At 46.2% G+C, this 6,000-nt stretch overlaps 1 protein-coding gene across 11 annotated transcripts in view; it reads right to left on the reverse strand.

The window, feature by feature from the left end:
- Positions 1-5,348, reverse strand: part of LOC146869526 (stAR-related lipid transfer protein 3-like) — a 138,657-nt gene extending 133,309 nt beyond the window's left edge. For 5 of the 11 annotated variants that reach the window (XM_085603786.1, XM_085603763.1, XM_085603707.1 and 2 more), the window contains exon 1: positions 5,163-5,348. The gene's annotated coding sequence lies outside the window, so the exon portion shown is untranslated. Of the gene's footprint in view, positions 1-87; positions 429-5,059 lie in introns of all 11 variants that reach the window. The other 6 variants (XM_085603741.1, XM_085603645.1, XM_085603638.1 and 3 more) reach the window with 2 other exon arrangements.
- Positions 5,349-6,000: the final 652 nt, after the last annotated feature.

Here is a 6,000-nt window from a genome sequence, read left to right on the forward strand (position 1 = left end):
CCGGGCCAATTGTATCAAGGATAAATGACATTTAGGCTACCAGACTGCTACACATGCCTGCAGCTGATTTTGAAAGATTGAGCTTACCTATCAACCCACAGATCAACCGGAGGTGCCACAGACGTTTCCAGAAGGGGCAGTAATACCAGTCCGCCCGCACCATCAGCAGTAAACCTTGGCATTACAACCAGGAACACTGCAGCTGATTAGCAATGCAGAAACATGGATGCCATATAAGAATAGTTCATTGTTCTCCAATGTTCAAGGCTAACCGCGATTGTGCAAGCAGACTTATGTGTGCATATCAGGGGCAAGGTCAGATCCTCGTAGTGGGCGTGGCAAACGCTTGTGAGTAGGGCTTTAATTTGTGTGATGGTCCCAGTGAGTGCTGGAAGCAGTCGGCACCTCTAAACAACACCATGGAAAGACTGAGTTGGGGAGAAAACAAACAGGAAATCATTCGCAGCAAGGCATTGTTGCTTTTCCCTCTGGAGCTCGTCTTGTTATGGAGCTCTGACTGTACATTTGTAGGAGCAAAATGTCAATAGCTCAAAATCTCGTAACTTATATTAAGAGCAGTCGGTCACACATAAGTTAAGATTCTTAAGTACAACAAAACTACTTACAAGAAAAACAAGCACTAAACTGACATGAAAGCGTGCCTGTGCTACTAAACAGATGTGAAACCAAAAGCCAATCAACTTAAATGGAAGCGGGCGCCGTGCTCGCGCTATACACATCAAAGCATGTAAGTGAGCATGCTGGGCTGCAAAAATCCTAAATAAAAGTTCCCCTCGGACACAATTAAAACACAAAAGCAGACAAAAACTGTGGTTAGGCGGTGCTGCTTCTGGAAAAAACTGAAGTGACTTATTGCATCCACAGCCAACCATAAGCCTGCTAAGAAGAGCATTGCCACAGTTAACAAATGGCAAGCGGCAGGAGAAATTACCCGGGAGTTTCACCCCGATTCAGATTACTTGAAGTCTCGGAGAGACAGCACATGCATGCTGCCTAGGCGAGACCTAATGATACAACCTATTTTGAACATGGATTGCTGCTCCACTAGAAGCCAGTAAAGTTCCTTCATCAGAGGTTTATAATGGTAGCGCCTAGGTTGTGGATAAATGATCCTGGCAGATACCTCAATGGCCTCAATTAATTTACAAAGAGGTCTTGTGGCCCCCACAGAGTTACCTCCTCTGGTTACAGTACTACATATGCTGCATGGCTTCAGAAGAACTTGATTGGTTTCATTCATGCCAACCCTCCCAAATCAGGTGGGAGACTAACAATTTTAAGTCTAGTCTCCCGCCTCCCGATTCCTGCATGCAAAAACCCGATTCCTCTGCGAGCTTCTGACGGCAGGCACTGGTCTTGAAAAACTCAGATTATACACGGACAGTAACATGCTCTTGCAGGCAAGTGCACCACATTCTTGTCACGCTCTCTCTGCCTGCCATAGCGCTTTCTCAGTGGTCTTGACAGGTAAGGAAAAAACATATATTTGCATTTCTCACATCCAATCCGGCAGCAGCACACTTGCAAGTCCCATACATGCCAATGACCCTATGCAGACTGCAATACAAGTTCTACCACCTTCCTCTTCTAAAATGTTGCAATGTATGCTGTTTGCAACAGTTTGTTCTGCAGCGGTAGTACCAACAGAGTTGTTTTTTTAGGCTTAGAGAATCATGCATCGAAAAAAAATGAAATTGCATCATTTTCTTTGCAAGGTTTCGAGGATTGCAGAACAGTTGGTGCATGTAAACATGCACAGGATTTTGTTTTTTCACTCGCTCAAATGAAGCACGGGGCGTCTTTTCAGATTTGAATTCAACGGACTGAAAAACAATACTCCAAATCAGTTCATCAACGTGTTCGTACGGTACAAAAGCAGAAACTCCATGGAATCCGTGCTCATGCAAATCGGATTCAATCACTGGAGCGGCTCGCTTTTGCATACACTTTGCAGGCACGTTTTTAGGTCTCGCTGAGCCCAGCACATGCGCTGGCTCGGAGAGACATTTTGGAGGTGAGTTTTCAAAGTGCTGCTGGCTGGCCTAGCGCTTGCGTTCACACGCGAACGGCTAGCCTTCAGCAGCACTTTGAAAACTCGTGCTTTAGTGCGTCATCGCGATCACTTTGGCTTTTAGAGCGATCGCAATGACTTTCGCTTTTACGGGCGCGCGGCATTACTTTTACTGCCGCGCGGCCAATGCTTGTTGTCTTTGGTATTCAGCCGTCCTGCGCCATTTCTTGCCTGACCCCTGACGCTCTCTCTGCCAGGAACAGGCGCATGCCTGCACAGAGATCTTAAACCAGCCCCCGGCGTGCAGAGGTACCGCGGGTATGTAGCTCTTCTGACAGGGGCCAGGCCACCATCAATGCGCAGGGCTCACACGCACGCTCAAGTACATCGAAGAAACAGTCTTTCACAGCCTGTCACACTGCTCGCTCCATAAACAACGTGGCGCCCAGTGCACAGGGCAGGAGACAGCAAAGGCTCTGCTTGGAATGATTCATGTGAGTCCCGAGCACTGGTGGGGTCACTTGGGCATCAGACAGATGGGTGTTGCTCAAAGCTGTCACCCCACACCGCAGCAAAAATTCAATGTACAGCCTCAGAAAACAAAGTGCTCAGCAATGAATAACTGCCCATGATGGGATGCCCCCTCGCAGTGACTGTACAGCCAACGAGCTTTACTTGTGACAACCTTAGAATACATCGCCTTCAGGGCAGCACTGGCAGCCTGGTATTGGGCTCAGGTTCAAAGCTTCGCAGCCTCCTCAAGCTGCGAGTAACGGGAAACAGTGAATAAAAACTAGAGATATACCGGCTCGTGCCAGCGGAGTAAGGACCAGGGGCCGCATTACAATAAGTGCCCCTGGAGCGGGCCTCCGTTTTACAAATACCCGAGCAAGATATTTTGTAATTCTCACGAAATGCTGTTCGTCCCAAGTGAGCTTAGGCAGTGCATGCACTTGCCAAGTTTGATTTTAACATGTGGGATTCTAGATTTTTTTTTTTTAATTGCCTGGGCAGCTGACCTGAGAGGCGTGCGAGGCTACTGCTCCCCCAGCCCTCCCAATCCCAACTCTCTCCCCCACCACTCAATTCAGCAGCGCATCACTCCTCTGCAGAAACCCAGCACCGCACCTACACACCGACCAGCGCATGCCCAAAGCACCGAGCAAGATATTTTGTAATTCTCACGAAATGCTGTTCGCCCCAGTACACTCCACTTAATTTTAGTAGGAGGAAAAACCGTGCGACAACCCCTGCAAAAAGCAGCAGAAAGTTGACGAAATGCGACACTTTTCCCTCCTCCCCCACGTGAGCATTACCACCTAGAATAGCTGAAGAGCCAACTCCCCCATTGTATCAGGGCCCTACATGCTGTCAGTGTGCATTTCAGCATCACGGGACTGCATTATTATCCCATCTACCTTCACCTTTTCGCTCATGGGTTGTGCAGCATCCATGGTATTTTAAAAACGCGCTGTAGCATACTTTAATATGCCTCTCTACAGTTTCTCATCTATCTTTCCAGTCTTTTTATTTTATTTGTCACTGTTTTTTACCTCTCCAATCTATCTCCCTTCCCTGGCTCCTCACCCGCCCCTTCACCCTTCCGCTCTCTCACTCCCACTCTCTCCTTTCGAGGTTTCCTGTCTGCACCCAAATGCCAGAAGAGCTATGCCATATTTGTAGGAAAGGTGTGTTTTTCTTCAGCTGGGGAGAAACAAGGCCTTCAGTGTCTCTATTGATCATAATAAATGAACCACACTTGCGTAACAGGCATAAACCTTGTACTAGTTCAGGGGCCCACAGCTTGTTTCAAAGCAGGTAATGTTTATAAAGAACTAAACTCAATGTCCACAGGTCTGTTTTTAAGAAACCATGAAAATGCAGCCAACTCTTTCTGCTCTTTTACTTTGCTTAATACAACCCATGTTGACCTTCAAGCTGTGTAAGGGAGTCTGGAGAAGTACGGAATAGGTAAATGTTGTAGAATGCCAAAATGAGGCGCCACAGTGAACTACTTTTACAACGTTTTTATACTATCATTTCTTTGACGTTTTGTTGTTTTCTGCATGCTGGTAGTGTTTGTTTACACAGTAGTGAATAACTTACTTCACTCATGTGTTTAGGTACCACTAATGCGATACTTTTACCCACACTAAAATTATTTTGGCGGGTCATGTCTGTGTAAGAGCTTGTGATGATTTTTAAAGTGTCAGTTTATAAACCACTTTCATGTATATGCAACATACGATTTCCATCAGCATTACAAAACCGAACAAACACAATGCTCATAGACCATGTCACCTATGAGACGCCAGTCAGTGTTGGTCCTTAGTCAGAAGACTTGCATTATAAGATTTGAGATTTTTTTTTGTTAGTTACCTTGCAATTAGCAGATAGATGCCCACGCATGCAAAGTGTGCTTGGTTAAAAGTCCAACTGATTGGTTCAAGTATAGGACCTCAAGATTGGCCAGTCTCAGAGGCACATATTTCCCTCATTCTTTTTGTTGGCTTTTCAGTGCAGAATATCTGCATATGGGTGGGGAAAGCAGAGCTTCCAATACCAGGCTACCAGGAAGTACAAAACAGAATTTGAGACAAATGGACTAACACGTAGGCCAAATGTTTGTATGAAGTAAAAAAAAGCATTGACATAGCCAATAGGTCTCGCATTTGGGACCTTATAAGTGTTTAGTTATCCAGCACAATATCCTTGGTGCAACAACATCAACTGTTGCATGGCTAAACACTTATAAGGTCCCAAAGGCGAGACCTATTGGCTATGGTATGCCAATGCTTGTTAATTCCTTCAGTCTAGTCTGCAAAGGTGCAGAAAAGAACCAACGAATGATAGGGAGCTGCATTCTTTGAGGCGGAGAAGGAACAATAGCCTACAAAAACCACCGCTCTCCTACGAAAACAGATTCCCAAAGGTTACTGAGCACGTACACATAAACAATTCCAGTAGTTTCATATATTATGTCCCATAAAACGAGACTGTCCTTCAATTATTATTTTTAAGTATTACCTTTGTTGACAATAAGAAATCCCATCGTGGGATAACAAATATTTGGCTAAAACTGAAAAGCGTCGGCATCCTGCCAGATCCAGTCTCAAACTCCACACTTTACCTGCCACCCGCAGGTCATCTTCAGAATATCCGTGTGTGATTCTGCATCGCTTCCGGGTCTGCAGGGTCAGCGAATGGGAGAGCTCATTTCTTGTGACTGACAGGGAGTTGGAAACGTAACGTTCGCTCCGGAAGAAATAATACCGGAAGTTATCGCCCCAGTGCTTGATCCCTGCGAACATTACAGTGAATCCATGAATAATGAATAGAGGACAGCCAACCAATGAGAACGAGTGTGCATCGGTCTCCTCTCCGGTCCTCTCCATGGCTGTGTTCAATGTGAGATGAAAGATATCGAGGACAGACATTGGACGTTGCCCTGGTCCAATGAGCAGAAGAGTTTGGCAGTTTACTTTCTGGCTATGAACGGTTCCTTCATTTTTGCAGTTTTATATAGCGCGAACTCGACCCCAAGGCATCAGAGCGCTTTACACAGGCACCTGTTACGTCACAGAAGGACACCGTCCTTTTTGGTAGGCAGGGGGGGAAGGGGGGAACAAGTGATTTACCCAGAGTCACAGGAAGCTGAGCTCACACCAATGGTATTTTTGTCCCGTGACGCACCGGCAGCGTAAGGGGCTTGTCCAATCTTTGGTCAACATCGCAGGCGTTTCAGGAAGTACGGATGATAGGAGGCTTGCTATTGGAAGTTTTGTTGGTCCAATGAGTTCACACGGCGGGGAGTTTCCTCTCTGGTCCGCAAGTCCTGTTAGTGCAGAATGTCGTGGATTTACGAATTGCCCAGTTATGCGGTTTCCTCACCGGTCCGGATTCTATTACAGGACCGGAGGCTTCGTATTATGCTTCTCTTTCTATTTATTGCTACCCACAGCAGCCAA

The sequence above is a fragment of the Triturus cristatus genome, chromosome 1_1 (assembly GCF_964204655.1).
Source record: "Triturus cristatus chromosome 1_1, aTriCri1.1, whole genome shotgun sequence".
Lineage (NCBI taxonomy): Eukaryota > Metazoa > Chordata > Amphibia > Caudata > Salamandridae > Triturus > Triturus cristatus.